Source organism: Coregonus clupeaformis, chromosome 8, assembly GCF_020615455.1.
Source record: "Coregonus clupeaformis isolate EN_2021a chromosome 8, ASM2061545v1, whole genome shotgun sequence".
NCBI classification, from domain to species: Eukaryota; Metazoa; Chordata; class Actinopteri; order Salmoniformes; family Salmonidae; genus Coregonus; species Coregonus clupeaformis.
Window position 1 is genome coordinate 23,819,616 of NC_059199.1, and position 16,587 is coordinate 23,836,202.

At 39.1% G+C, this 16,587-nt stretch overlaps 1 long non-coding RNA gene across 1 annotated transcript; it reads right to left on the reverse strand.

The window, feature by feature from the left end:
* Positions 1 to 3,174: 3,174 nt before the first annotated feature.
* LOC121572780 lies at positions 3,175 to 9,133 on the reverse strand. The gene is made up of 3 exons (XR_006001908.2): positions 9,027 to 9,133; positions 4,834 to 5,043; positions 3,175 to 4,729 (listed from the first exon to the last, which is right to left on the reverse strand). It is a non-coding gene; the product is annotated as an uncharacterized LOC121572780 (long non-coding RNA).
* Between the last annotated feature and the right edge of the window lie 7,454 nt (positions 9,134 to 16,587).

The following is a 16,587-nucleotide window of genomic DNA, read 5'->3' on the forward strand; positions in this document are numbered from 1 at the left end:
GAGTTCTTTGATTTTAATGGAAGACAAGAAGATATATCTGATCAATACTGCTTGTTAGGGAAGAGAGAAACTAAATGAAAGGCATATGGATTTGATTCTTCTGTGCAAATTAAAGATGGATGGGCAGGTAGGAATCTTTGGTTCAAGCAGTTACCTCATTCTGTAAGATCAGTGAGGAATTGTGAGGGTAAATGTCTGTTGAGAATTCCAGCACCAGGAACATGGGGTTGAATCTTAGAGACGGTGGCTCAACCTCTATCAAATACGTGTCAATCTTATGCTATATCAGGGCTGTTGTATCAGCAACAATCATTAACAGATATAACAATGTAGTTGTGGAAGCATTTGTTTAGGCCTAGGTTTAAGTGTTATTGGTTAAATGAATTAACCTATGTGAATTTGTTAGATAGGAAGGAAAATCAGTTAGTAGCGCTTCATGAAGCATTGGAGGTGAAACCCGTGAGGGCTAAAAGCTGTTTTTGTTGAAATAAAACATATGATGGAAAGGGGATGTTTAGGGGAATATCAGATGGTGATGATTATATGATGACTTTGGGGTAAGCATGAACATAAGGTTAGTAATGAGAAATATAATGTAACTTTTGATGTTGAATTTAGTAAGAAGAGAAGGACTTTGATGGGGAAAGATAAGTTTTTGCATGGTAATGTGACTATTGGGAATTTAGAGATATTTAGGGGGTTTGTGGTGAGAAAGAATATATTCTTACCCTATGGATGGAAAGGATGTTGTTACATGTTGAAGTTGAAGCTTACATATGAGGTTTTTAAAATTAAAAGAGGGGAAGCACGGGGAAAGAGATAAATCTGATTCTGAAAGAGAGAAGTTTCATAGTCTGGAAGCCTACCATTAAGATAAGTCTAGGAGAGAAGTGGGGAATTTTTCCATGGTATGGTGTAACATTTTTGGAAGATAACATAGATAATATTACCTATACTTTGAAGGGTTTTGCAAATGAAACGATAAGAGGGTTTAACCTTCTGTCAACACTCAAAGGAGTATTGATGGATAGATATCAATTTTGAATTTTTCACATGTTTTTAAATATTATGGTGATAGTTAGTATTTTGTGATGAATCAAAGGGGGTAAATGGAATGTGATTATTTTATATATCATTTTTATATTATTTTTGATATTGATGTTTTAATTTGAATGTGTTGTTTTGCAAAATATACTGTTTGGTCTTTTCTTTTCTTCCAGAAGCATATGGGGGAATGTGTAAAGGGGACAATATGAATGGACAATATGAAGGGACAATATGAGTGGACTGGAGGAAGTGGAACAAGGAAGGTGTGGAAATGTTCAGATTCCATCATCGATGTTGCATTGGAAGTCGACACTGCTGAGGAGATGAAGTGTAGTGGACTACATTCCAGTGTCTGCAATGATATATAGACATATTTGCATGTGTAATACATAATTTGTGTCATATTCTTTCTGTATTAATTTTTGAAGAATGATATTTGCTGTTATTGGGTACATGTGGGGATCTCAGATGTTTTTGTTTATTTTGTGGATGCTTAGGGATATTGGGTCTAGGCAGGGATAGAGAGAATCCACAGGAGGGTCCGATGGGTTGACCAGCCTGAATGTGGAGTTTTTTTATTGTATTTTGTTTGCTGAGGCTTTCATGTGTATTTAAATTGCATCATAGTTTAAAATGCATTGATAAAGATGTATGAATTGATCTGGAGTACTTAAGTGGTTGCCTGGGGCAGAGGGGCCGTGAGAGAATTTTACTGTCTTGATTGATTGATGGATATTTGGAAAGAAAGCTGCCAGACAGGTTTTTCACTCTCACACTCCATAGAGATTTGTTCATATTTCATAGAAATGTATTTACACTGCATAGAAAAAGGTGTTTACTCTTCCTAAAATTTGGTTTATTGTTAAAGTTACTCAATAAGAGAAAAATTGTTATTTGTCATAAACCTATTCTTTTTGGTTTCGAGACTTAGTTAGTCTCGAAGGGGGGAAATATGTGGTATCTGGACAATTTATGACTTTGCTAATGGTTTCAAATGGTCTTAGAGGATGTTGACTCAGCTTAAGGGAGCATCTGGCAAGTAGTTCTATAGGGGCACCCTAAAGCAGAGGAAGTCTGTTAGGTGGAGTCCTGGGATTGGTCTGTAGGGGAAAACACCCATATCAGATTACATAGGATATATACTATGGTTTGGGACAAAGGACGGGGAGAATAACATATTAGAGATTGGAGCCGGTTATTCTCCAGATATCGGCCTATATCTGTAAATTGATGCTGGAATCCTTTGATATAATAAACCTTTATAATCAAAGTACAGTGTCAGCGGATTTCCTTGTTCTCACAGCATAATTAGCATCGTTTTCTCGACACTACATAGGCTCAGAATCTTGAGGGGGCGGTAGGTCTCTGACCGCATTTATCTTTCTGTTTTGGCTGCATATAGGCAACTTACAGCAGGGCCATAAAACAGATGGGGACTTCTCTTTGGTGTATGGGTTGCTCAGGTGGGTGTCTAGGATATAGGGTTGGGGACCGTTCCATCATGATAGGACAATAAAAAATAGATGTATATTTTATTTTAAAATGTATATCCCTCATCTGCACAAAATTGAAAGCTCTCTCTCACAATGTTTTTTGTTTGTCGCACCATTCTCGGTAAACCCTAGACACTGTCGTGCGTGAAACGCCCAGGAGGCCAGCCATTTCTGAGATACTGGAACTGGCTCCTACAGACAGTGAGTCAAGTGGCCGTGGCTTACTATATAAAGCAGGCAGACAGAAATCGAGGCATTCAATGAATATTCGATTGAACGTTAGAATGGGCAAAATGAGTGACCTAAGCGACTTTGAGCGTGGTATGATCATCAGTGCCAGGAGCACACCATTTTCGTGAACGCGGTTGTGTATCTAATAAACGGGTGTATATTTCAGCAAAAAGGCCAGAGGGGGTGTGGCATATGGCCAATATACCACAGTTGGCTGCACGATGAAACGCGGATTGCTAGGATACAGCCCTTAGCCGTGGTATACTGGCCATATATCACAAACCCCTGAGGTGCCTATCATAAACTGGTTACCAACGTAATTAGAGCAGTAAAAATAAATGTTTTGTCATACCCACGGTATACGGTCTGATGTACCATAGCTTTCAGCCAATCAGCATTCAGGGCTCGAACCACCCAGTTTATCATAGGGTAAAAACTTGAAACAATTATAAACCTTATCATAGTTTGTTTAAGATGATAAACTTTATTATAGTTAATTATAGTTATCTATGCCATCAATGCGCCTTCTGTACCTGTATTGATAAGTCACATTGTATGTCATAGATTTTAATAATACTTTCATTGTTAATTAATAACTTTATCTTATATTAAATTGAATGCATTTATTTTTCCTATGAAGGCACTTTTGGAGTGGACACTTTTTATACATTGATCTTAAAGTGCCCTGAAAATCAGAACAATGGAACTGATATTAAAATGAAAAGCAAGAGCAATTCAGATAAACCTATTTACTGTGATAAAAGATCATGATTTTAATAAATGAATATCTAAATATTGCACTCGGTCAAATAGCAATACAAAAAAATATATATATTTGGGTACCTTTCAACATTTGTACTATGAGAAATGAAATAATTTACAATTTGTATAATTAGCTATTTTTGTCCAAGGGCACTCACATGAATATGTTAATATTTCACTTGTTCACATAGCAATACCCGCCCCAAAAATGTATGTGGGTACTTTTCAACATGTATACAATGAGAAAAGAAATAATTTACAATTTGCATAATGAGCTATTTTGTTAAAAGGAACTCACAGCTTGATTTATTATAAAACATTAATAAAAAACCGATTTTGCAACATACCCTATCAACCAATGTGTTAATTCTACATTTTGAAATAAACAGAGCACCCACAAACCGAAAGCAGGTCATTGTAAAACACACAAATTGACAGAGAGAAAGATCATTCTTCTACGCTCTTCATTCAGTTTTTAAAGGGAACTTTAGGATTTTGGCAATGATGCCCTTTATTGTCTTACCCAGAGTCAGATGAACTCGTGGATACCATTTTTATGTCTCTGTGTCCAGTATGAAAGACGTTAGAGGTTGTTTTGCGATCAAATGCTAACTAGTGTTGACACAATGACTGGAAGTTCCTGTCATTGCGCTAACACTAGTTAACAATTGCACTAGCACTACTTAGCAACTAGTAGTTAGCAATTGCGCTAGTTAGCAACTTTATTCAAACCGCACGCAGAGACTTAAAACTAGTATCCATGAGTTCATCTGACTCTGGGAAAGTAGATAACGGACCTCATTGCCAAAATCCCAAAGTATCCCTTTTTCACTCTCAGGAAGGCTCAGTCAATGTGACTCTTGCCCTCTACGTGGCGCTCAATGCCATAGTGAATGCATGATCAGGCTGGCTGTCGAACCAAACAGTAAAGTCATGGAGTAACTGAAGACATGGCTGCCCCCTGCTGGTGTGGTGAGAGTGGTTGGCCATGTGGTGGTTGAGGTGGAGATTATTGGTCCTTTTGTGGAATTCTGTTGGTCGGTTGTTGGTCCTATTGTAGAATTCTGTTGGTCGGTTGTTGGTCCTATTGTAGAATTCTGTTGGATGGTTGTTGGTCCTATTGTAGAATTATGTTTGTTGGTTGTTGGTCCTATTGTAGAATTCTGTTTGTTGGTTGTTGGTCCTATTGTAGAATTCTGTTGGATGAAATTGAAGAATTTACATTAGGCTACATGTTAATTCAGCATTAATTCACTCATGTCTATTAACTGAAATTAATTAGGGAAAGTTTGAAAATTACTGGGGGTGTTGGCCTTGTGGCGGTTGTGGCAGTTGTGGCGGTTGTGGCAGTTGTGGCAGTTGTGGCGGTTGTGGCGGTTGTGGCGGCGGTTGTTGGTCCTATTGTAGAATTCTGTTGGATGGTTGTTGGTCCTATTGTAGAATTCTGTTTGTTGGTTGTTGGTCCAATTGTAAAATTCTGTTTGTTGGTTGTTGGTCCTATTGTAGAATTCTGTTGGATGAAATTCAATTATTTACATTAGGCTACATGTTCATTCAGCATTAATTCACACATGTCTATTTGAAACTGAAATTAATTAGGAACAGTTCGAAATTACTGGGGGGAATTACAATATAACTTTTCAGGTTTTACTGTATAACTTCTTTCATCCGAGCAAAAGTTCCTCATCTGCTTGCATGCACTATGCTTTTCCACACGTTTACTATACCACAGGTCAATATAGTCTGCCAGTCTTACTGTCTGTCCTGCCCTCTATCCACCATTCATAGTGGCAATAGTGGTAGGTGGATCGTTTGTCCAGATCTGCAATAAGCTAACTAGCAATCATACCACACATAAAATCATTCAAAGCCTCACCAATTTTCTATATAAACCCACAAGAACAAGGGGAGTAGCTGATAGGCAGCGGAGGGGCAGGTGTGTCATGTCGTTGCGCATGAAAGAACAGTGAAGACATGAGACACACAGCTCAAAAAGCTCCCCTATTGATCTTGCTTAGGGACAATAAAATGATCCTACCTAGACTAGCCTACAACAACACCACAATGTGATGAATAATTGCATTATTGTTTTCAAGTGAGTATAAAATTCTACTCTAGGCTGGAAACTGCAATGAAAATGTAATTTGAATAAGCTCTGTGATTTGAATGTTTTATTTGATTTGGATCAGTTGTGGGTCTACTCTCAACAGTTTATAAGATCTAGAAAGGCACAGTAGCAGGTCAGTCTGGCTTTATTTTTTACTTCTGATACTGAGATGCACTGTCTGTTGGGGATCATCATTCTCCCAAGTCGTCCTATAATAATGTGGCCACATATGCTGTCAGCAGGCCCAGTTATTCCGGAAAGCTTAATGCGCGCTCTGACTCCTCTCCAATCCAAGTGGTTTTTCCTCTCACACGTAGAACCTAACGCTTCAATATAGCCTAAATATGTGTCATTTAACTTTTAAAATGTACTACCTTTTATGTGTGGCATAAACACAACCAGTTATAATGTTTTAATCTAATTAGGCTACTTAAAAAGTATCCTGTAGGCTACCTGCTCACGTTCGTCCACTTCAATATAATTCCACCATCCAAACTGTGCACCGGCTATTTAATTAATGGAAAGAGACATCTGTCACAAAACCACAAAAAGTTTAATGACATTCTGAGATTGTCAAGCCAAGCCTTTGATACTGGGTACAAGGTAAGGATTGATGTATTTTGTCTTTGTCGAGATTGACATAGGCGTAGTCTATTTGATTGTGGTGTTGAAAACGCAAATCATGATGTTGAAGCGCCCTAAATCGGTAATCGGTATGCAGTTATGCTTTGCTTATTGGCTGTGTGGTGCATTGGCTGTTCGTTGCATGTACATTTGTTGCATATATTTGATATAATTAGCAATAAGGCCCGAGGGGGTGTGGTACATGGCCAATATACCACGGCTAAGGGCTGTTCTTAAGCACGACGCAACGCGGAGTGCTAGGACACAGCCCTTAGCCGTGGTATATTGGCCATATATCACAAACCCCAGAGGTGCCTTATTGCTATTATAAACTGGTTACCACCGTAATTAGAGCAGTAAAAAAAAATATTTTGTCATACCCATGGTATACGGTGTGATATACCACGGCTTTCAGCCTATCAGCATTCAGGGCTTGAACCACCCAGTTTATAATCATAAATATAGCATAAAAATGTTGAAAATCTGATTTCCACCTAGCTGATCATTGTCTGCAACCGCCTCCGATTGTAGTGTAATGAAACAGGTAGGGAGAGTGAGCTCGTCTGTGGTGGTTGGCGAACCCTCAACCTTATGGCCCGTAGCCCTGCGTGGCATCGACTGTGCCACAAAAGCATGCTGTAGTGGCAAAGTCGATATCCACATTTATAAACACAGAGTCACTACAGTTATTGTTATTTTTTTTAATTCAATGAGGGGGGAGGGTGTGCATTTTTATTTTTACAGTACAAGGGGAGGGTCTTTTTTTACATTGGGGAGGGGGGTGCATTTTTTAAATGAAACCTCGAGTTGGACCCCCACCCCCCAGTAATTGCATTTTCCACCTTTGAATTACTTAAAGTCCATGGGAAAACATTTTGTTTCAAATATACACTACATGTCAAACGTTTTAGAATACCTACTCATTCAAGAGTTTTTCTTTATTTTTTACTATTTTCTACATTGTAGAATAACAGTGAAGACATCTAAACTATGAAATAACACATATGGAATCATGTAGTAACCAAAAAAGTGTTAAACAAATCAAAATATATTTTATATTTATAAACCCTTTGCCTTCATGACAGCTTTGCACACTCTTGGCATTCTCTCAACCAGGTTCACCTGGAGTTTCCACACATTCTGTGCACTTGTTGGCTGCTTTTCCTCCACTCTGTGGTCCGACTCATCCCAAACCATCTCAATTTGGTTGAGGTCGGGGGATTGTGGAGACCAGGCCATCTGATGCAGCACTCCATCACTCTCCTTCTTGGTAAAATAGCCCTTACACAGCCTGGAGGTGTGTTGGGTCATTGTCCTGTTGAAAAACAAATGATAGTCCCACTAAGCCCAAACCAGATGGGATGGCGTATCGCTGCAGAATGCTGTGGTAGCCATGCTGGTTAAGTGTGCCTTGAATTCTAAATAAATCACAGACAGTGTCACCAGCAAAGCACCCCCACACCATAACACCTCCTCCTCCATGCTTTACAGTGGGAAATACACATGCAGAGATCATCCCACAAAGACTCAGCGGATGGAACCAAACATATCATATTTGGACTCCAGACCAAAGGACACATATCTACTGGTCTAATATCCATTGCTCGTGTTTCTTGGCCCAAGCAAGTCTCTTGTTCTTAGTGGTGTCCTTTAGTAGTGGTTTCTTTGCAGCAATTCGACCATGAAGGCCTGATTCACGCAGTCTCCTCTGAACAGTTGATGTTGAGATGTGTCTGTTATTTGAACTCTGTGAAGCATTTATTTGTGCTACAATTTCTGAATTGCAGTTAACTCTAATGAACTTATCCTCTGCAGCAGAGGTAACTCTGGGTCTTCCATTCCTGTGGCGGTCCTCATGAGAGCCAGTTTCATTATTGCGCTTGATGGTTTTTGCGACTGCACTTAAAGAAACTTATAAAGTTCTTGAAATGTTCCATATTGACTGACCTTCATGTCTTAAAGTAATGATGGACTATCATGTCTCTTTGCTTATTTGAGCTGTTCTTGCCATAATATGGACTTGGTCTTTTACCAAATAGGGCTATCTTCTATGTTGTCACAACACAACTGATTGGCTCAAATGCATTAAGAAGGAAATAAATTCCACTAATTAACTTTTAAGAAGGCAGACCTGTTAATTGAAATGCATTCCAGGTGACTACCTCATGAAGCTGGTTGAGAGAATGCCAAGAGTGTGCAAAGCTGTCATCAAAGCAAAGGGTGGCTATTTGAAGAATCTCAAATATAAAATATATTTTGATTTGTTTAACACTTTTTTTGGTTACTACATGATTCCATATGTGTTATTTCATAGTTTTGATGTCTTCACTATTATTCTACAATGTAGAAAACAGTAAACAGTAAAAAATAAAGAAAAAATAGTAGGTGTTCTAAAATCATTGACCGGTAGTGTTTGACAGGGGTTCCTTTGTTTTACTGTTGGCCTGGGTTGGGGTCCCTGGGCATGAAAAGGTTGAAGACCCCTGAACTAATGTCACTTTTGAGAATATAAGTAGTCCAAATAAAAATATTGTTTTATAACTACATTTACTCATTAAATTATCCTCAAATTAATGATCCTCAAATTTCTAAAGAATACATGCGTTATAATCATAATTGTTGAGTTCACTGTTCACCAAACACTCTGTCTTAGTATTAGGAGCACTTAGATCTACTCAGGTCTCCCCATCTCTCCATTTTTTCTTTCTCTACCTGCAGAGCCTTGCTAAGAGAGTTGGATGCTAATGAGTTTAAAACGTTACCTGTGCCATGGTGGATGCCAGCAAGGCCAGTGTGAAGAATCCCAGAAATAGGTACTTCATATTACAGAGAGGCGTTTGCTATCCTGGGTTTGCTATCCTTGGTCCGATCTGGCTGTGTAGAGTCTTGACTTCAGCTGAGGGTGAGTTATATAACGTGTCAAAACGTGTCACCCTCCCCACCTTAGATACAGTCCGTCCAGGAAACAGCCCTGACCAGCTTACATTAGATAAGGGGAACAATAAATGCAAAGTTGCCAAAGCCTTGCCCATTAATTCTCAAGGACACTGATTCACTGTGTGGATCTATCATTTCCTGTTGTGTTTCTCTGTGTTTCCTGGTTCAGTGCAATATAACATGTTTTTCAGCTGTAAAAATGTCAATGATAGAATGTAAAAAATCTCTGGCATTCAAAATGTTGTACCAATAAACTTCACTTCATATTTGATTTTACCTGTCTTGTAATAATTCTACATTGTGCTGTATAGATTTTGGAAGACATTGTGCCCCAATGTAACAATGGAGATGAATGCCCATTTTAAAGTGCTTGAGATTGTGCATCGATCCCTTTAGACATATATTTCTTAACAGTGAAAAAAGAATGCTGCCACAGTCAGTTAACTTGTTAGGGCTAGGAAGATTAATGATTGTGCCACCTCAAAGGGGGGCCATGCAAACTAAACTAGGATTTGTACTTAGGGCCTATGTCATAGGCCTAGTGATCGACCATTGTGTAGATATGTGTAAAATACCTAGACTTACATAGCATTAACATTATAACAAATAACATTCTCTGTAGCGTCAGAGAAATAAACGATCTGGAAATTACCATTTCAAACTCATTAAATTTGCTTTTAATTTTTTTTTTGACATTTCTCAGCTAAGTTGTAAAAGTGTGTCACTTTACTCTGATTTGTAGTTTATGATTCATGTTGATTATGTTACACTGTTATTTACCACTGTCTCAGGAGATAAGCGGCAGGTAGCTTAGTGGTTAAGAGCGTTTTGCCAGTAACCGAAAGGTTGCTGGTTCTAATCCCTGAGCCGACTAGGTGAAAAATCTGTCGATGTGCCCTTGAGCAAGGCACTTAACCCTAATTGCTCCTGTAAGTCGCTCTACATAAGCGCGTCTGCTAAATGACTGAAATGTAAAAATAAGCACCTAAACAGATATTAAAGTAGGGCACAAGTTACCAATCAGATCCCTCAATGTGACACCCAATTTCATTTATAATATACAACTTTTGACCAGGGCCCATAGTAGTGCACTATATAGGGAATAGGGTTTCATTTGGGAAGCCCCTCAGTTACCGATAAAAAACAATTACCTGATTAGATTCTAAGATTCACACAGGTGTCGAGTCGACCCTATGTCGGCAAGACACTGCTTATCACTTATAGCATGTGCACATAAAGGATCAGATACATAGGTTAACCAAGCAATAAGGCCTGATGGGTTGTGGTATATGGCCAATATACCATGGCTAAGGGCTGTTCTTAAGCACGATGCAACACGGAGTGCCTGGATAAAGCCCTTAGCCATGGTATATTGGACATATACCACAAACCACCAAGGTGCCTTATTGCTATTATAAACTGGTTACCAACGTAATTAGAGCAGTAAAAAAAAAAATTGTCATACCCGTGGTATACGGTCTTTAGGCCTAATCAGCATTTAGATCGGTGTGATTGGCATGAACCACATTATACATGACATTTACTTGGTATCTAATCCGTACCACCCTCCAAGCTATGGAAAGTCATTAGAATGACGCCATCACCACTGCACCTGTTTCCTTATGACTGAGACATGAAACATTTTGTCTGGCTACCTGACTCTTTCTGCGGTCAACAATGCTACATTGTTGCATGGGTTGCAAGACCACAAAATACATTTTTTCAACAAGTCAGTAAATGTATTCTCTCCCAATTTCCAAATTCATTTAATTGCAGTAAATGTAATAAAGTTAACGGTATCTCCCTTAAACTCCTAAAACAGCTAATATAGTCTGTGTACTATCAGGCTATCAACTATGTTCCGTAAGAGTATTCAAGAGTAGTTTCATTTCACAATTCATAGTGTAACTATGTAGTTTCATATTCTCTCGAATTGGGCTTGTCTTCCTAATAAGCATTTTATTTGAGTATGTGTTGTGTTTTTATTGCTAGTTAATCATTAGTTGTTAACAATTTTTCCTTCAACCCTCATACTACCGACTGGGGTCATTCTGACCCCAGACGCATATTTTTGATCATAGCCCAAAGGTGGTTTATTAAATTCTTAGATTTTTTCATGACTTTGTCAATCAACATCTTCTTAATAAATCTAAGTCATGGTATAGTGTTTTTATATCAATATGGACTTTTGAAAAATACAAGTCATTTGGGGTCATTTTGACCCCAGTCAAAAATACCTAATTCCGCTTTCCGCCTATAGTAATTTGATAGATAGGACCTTTATTTTAATTTAGGTTCCTCTGTAGACATAATAAGAAGTTATCCAGACCCCCAGAGGGTAAAGAGGGACCTGTATCAGTGATTTGGACCAGACAGACAGATCACCTGCAGAGATACAGTGAGGGAAAAAAGTATTTGATCCCCTGCTGATTTTGTACGTTTGCCCACTGACAAAGACATGATAAGTCTATAATTTTAATGGTAGGTTTATTTGAACAGTGAGAGACAGAATAACAACAACAAAATCCAGAAAAACACATGTAAAAAATGTTATAAATTGATTTGCATTTTAATGAGGGAAATAAGTATTTGACCCCTCTGGCAAAACCCTTGTTGGCAATCACAGAGGTCAGACGTTTCTTGTAGTTGGCCACCAGGTGTGCACACATCTCAGGAGGGATTTTGTTCCACTCCTCTTTGCAGATCTTCTCCAAGTCATTAAGGTTTCGAGGCTGACATTTGGCAACTCGAACCTTCAGCTCCCTCCACAGATTTCTATGGGATTAAGGTCTGGAGACTGGCTAGGCCACTGCAGGACCTTAATGTGCTTCTTCTTGAGCCACTCCTTTGTTGCCTTGGCCAAGTGTGTTTTGGGTCATTGTCATGCTGGAATACCCATCCACGACCCATTATCAATGCCCTGGTTGAGGGAAGGAGGTTCTCACCCAAGATTTGATGGTACATGGTCCCTTTGATGCGGTGAAGTTGTCCTGTCCCCTTAGCAGAAAAATAATGTTTCCACCTCCATGTTTGGGGGGATGGTGTTCTTGGGGTCATAGGCAGCATTCCTCCTCCTCCAAACACGGCGAGTTGAGTTGATGCCAAAGAGCTCGATTTTGGTCTCATCTGACCACAACACTTTCACCCTGTTCTCCTCTGAATCATTCAGATGTTCATTGGCAAACTTCAGACGGCCCTGTATATGTGCTTTCTTGAGCAGGGGGACCTTGCGGGCGCTGCAGAATTTCAGTCCTTCACGGCGTAGTGTGTTACCAATTGTTTTCTTGGTGACTATGGTCCCAGCTGCCTTAAGATCATTGACAAGATCCTCCTGTGTATTTCTGGGCTGATTCCTCACCGTTCTCATGATCATTGCAACTCCACGAGGTGAGATCTTGCATGGAGCCCCAGGCTGAGGGAGATTGACAGTTAGTTTGTGTTTCTTCCATTTGCGAATAATCGCACTAACTGTTGTCACCTTCTCACCAAGCTGCTTGGCGATGGTATTGTAGCCCGTTCCAGCCTTGTGTAGGTCTACAATCTTGTCCCTGACATCCTTGGAGAGCTCTTTGGTCTTGGCCATGGTGGAGAGTTTGGAATCTGATTGATTGATTGCTTCTGTGGACAGGTGTCTTTTATACAGGTAACAAGCTCCCTTTAAGAGTGTGCTCCTAATCTCAGCTCGTTACCTGTATAAAAGACACCTGGGAGCCAGAAATCTTTCTGATTGAGAGGGGGTCAAATACTTATTTCCCTCATTAAAATGCAAATCAATTTATAACATTTTTGACATGCGTTTTTCTGGATTTATTTGTTGTCATTCTGTCTCTCACTGTTCAAATAAACCTACCATTAAAATAATAGACAGATCATTTCTTTGTCAGTGGGCAAACGTACAAAATCAGCAGGGGATCAAATACTTTTTTCCCTCACTGTATAGCACCCTATTTACTTGCCTAAGATTGTACTTTTCTATACCACGTATCTTGTGACTGTGTACAAAATCAAAATTACCTCATTTTTGTGCATAGACAAATCTGCCAATGGTATACAAAGTCTGCCAATGGTGTAAATACTCGATAGAACTGCAATACAGAACTCAGATACGATGTAAATCTACACAGAGAGCTATATAGATGGGTTGGCTGACAACTTCACAAAAATTATTCGTCCAAATCGATGTGGCCGGAAGGTGTGCACTGTTATGATTCTAAACGGTCAGATAGTTAGCAACAATGACAAGAAGCTGCCTTGTGGGAATCATCGGTGGCTCGTTTCAGCTCCTTGTATCTTGTTATTGATACCATGTCTTGTTTTGAGGTGTTTTGACGGATATCATGTCTATGCTAATATGGCAAAAATTTGCTAGCTAGCTAACCAACAACTGTAACGATTTATTTGAGAGACAATTTCTCATTGTGCAAATCTATTTATGTTTTCAATAAACCTTTGGAGACAAAAAATAGTTTACATGTTGTCAACAGTCTAAGCCAACCCCGTCTGTTTTGCCCCCATAGTTGCGCACGTGTCGGTTTTGTCGCTAAACAACCAACCCGTAGTTATTCTAGGGCAAATATATATATATTTATTTTAATCTAGGTTTCTCTGGAGACATAATATTAAGTTATACCTATTATCAGAGGATGGAGGGGGACCTGTATCAGTGAACACCTACGTGAGAATGCTATTCATTGACTACAGCTCAGCATTCAACACCATAGTGCCCTCTAAGCTCATCACTAAGCTAAGGATCCTGGGACTAAACACCTCCCTCTGCAACTGGATCCTGGACTTCCTGACGGGCCGCCCCCAGGTGGTAAGGGTAGGTAACAACACATCTGTCACACTGATCCTCAACACGGGGGCCCCTCAGGGGTGCGTGCTCAGTCCCCTCCTGTACTCTCTGTTCACCCATGACTGCATGGCCAGGCACGACTCCAACACCATCATTAAGTTTGCAGACGACACAACAGTGGTAGGCCTGATCACCGACAACGATGAGACAGCCTATAGGGAGGAGGTCAGAGACCTGGCCGTGTGGTGCCAGGACAACAACCTCTCCCTCAACGTGACCAAGACAAAGGAGATGATTGTGGACTACAGGAAAAAAAAGAGGACTGAGCACGCCCCCATTCTCATTGACGGGGCTGTCAATTCTTCTCAACAGCTTTTACCCCCAAGCCATAAGACTCCTGAACAGCTAATCATGGCTACCGGGACTATTTGCACTGCCCCCCCACCCCATCCTTTTTACGCTGCTGCTACTCTGTTAATTATTTATGCATAGTCACTTTAACTTTACCCACATGTACATATTACTTCAACTATCTCAACTAGCCGGTGCCCCCACACATTGACTCTGCACCGGTACCCCCCTGTATATATAGCCTCCCTACTGTTATTTTATTTTACTTCTGCTCTTTTTTTCTCAACACTTTTTTTGTTGTTGTTTTATTTTTACTTTTTTTGTTAAAATAAATGCACTGTTGGTTAAGGGCTGTAAGTAAGCATTTCACTGTAATGTCTGCACCTGTTGTATTCGGCGCATGTGACCAATAAAATTTGATTTGATTTGATTTGATTTGAGACAGATCACCTGCAGAGATGGAGCACCTTATATACTTGCCTATGGTTATAACTGGTTATAACTAGGTATGACCGTGTACAAAATCCAGTTTACCTTACATATATGCATAGTTGCAGTCAAAACAGCTCATACAAGTCTGTCAGGTGGAATGAATACTTGGTAGAACAGTAATACAGAAACCAGCTTCCCTCTAAATGTACACATAGTGCTGTATTTGTGTTTATTTTCAGATTTTTTGTTATTCTAAGGGAAATGTTATATAAATACCAGAATTCCTATAATATCATCCAATATTCTATACGTGCAACTTGTTATGGTATTTGGGTTGTTATAAAATTTGGTTTGAAGTGACTTTGAGGATTTAGGCATGCTTTTTGAAGCATCCTGCAATAGGCCCTACCGCTACCAGTTTTTCACTAACAGTGATACTAATGCTGGCTGTGGGGTAAGTAAATAAAGGAAACTAAGCAATATTTTTGGTCATTGTCTCTCAAGATCAATGGATGAATCACTTTTTGTCATAAAACCATATTTCTAATTTTGCTGTACCCTTTAAATGGCAGTCGTTTTACCACATAGATATGACAAAATTATATGTCTTCCTTTCCTGTGACGGTCCTCATGAGAGCCAGTTTCATCATAGCGCTTGATGATTTTTGTGACTGCACTTGAAGAAACTTTCCAAGTTTGACTGACCTTCATGTCTTAAAGTAATGATGGACTGTCATGTCTCTTTGCTTATTTGAGCTGTTCTTGCCATAATATGGACTTGGTATTTTACCAAATAGGGCTATCTTCTGTATACCACCCCTACCTTGTTACAACACAACTGATTGGCTCATACGCATTAAGAAGGAAAGAAATTCCACAAATGAACTTTTAACAAGGCACACCTGTTAATTGAAATGTATTCCAGGTGACTACCTCATGAAGCTGGCTGAGAGAATGCCAAGAGTGTGCAAAGCTGTCATCAAGGCAAAGGGTGGCTACTTTGAAGAATCTCAAATATAAAATATATTTTGATTTGTTTAACACTTTTTTGGTTACTATATGATTCCATATGTGTTATTTCATAGCTTTGATGTCTTCACTATTATTCTACAATGTAGAAAATAGTAAAAATAAAGAAAAACCCTGGAATGAGTAGGTGTGTCCAAACTTTTGACTGGTACTGTAATTATGTATAATATGAAAATGCCTAAAACCCCAGTGTATTTCTTATCACTGTAACTGATGGCATTGACTAAGTTTAGTTAGTAAGACTAAGTATATATTAATGCTATCCTATCATGTCATTTGTCTACATTAACTATAATAATACATTTTAGGATAGTAAACACATCGGTCCTCTGAACCTCAGTAGGTAGAGCACGGCGCTTGCCCGGCCAGGATTGTGGGTTCGAATCCTGGGACCAACCGTTCGTAAAATTTATGCACGCATAACTGTAAGTCACTTTGGATAAAAACATCTGCTAAATGGTATATATAATTATTATATTTATATACAGTGGGGGAAAAAAGTATTTAGTCAGCCACCAATTGTGCAAGTTCTCCCACTTAAAAAGATGAGAGAGGCCTGACATTTTCATCATAGGTACACGTCAACTATGACAGACAAATTGAGGAAAAGAAATCCAGAAAATCACATTGTAGGATTTTTAATGAATTTATTTGCAAATTATGGTGGAAAATAAGTATTTGGTCACCTACAAACAAGCAAGATTTCTGGCTCTCACAGACCTGTAACTTCTTCTTTAAGAGGCTCCTCTGTCCTCCACTCGTTATCTGTATTAATGGCA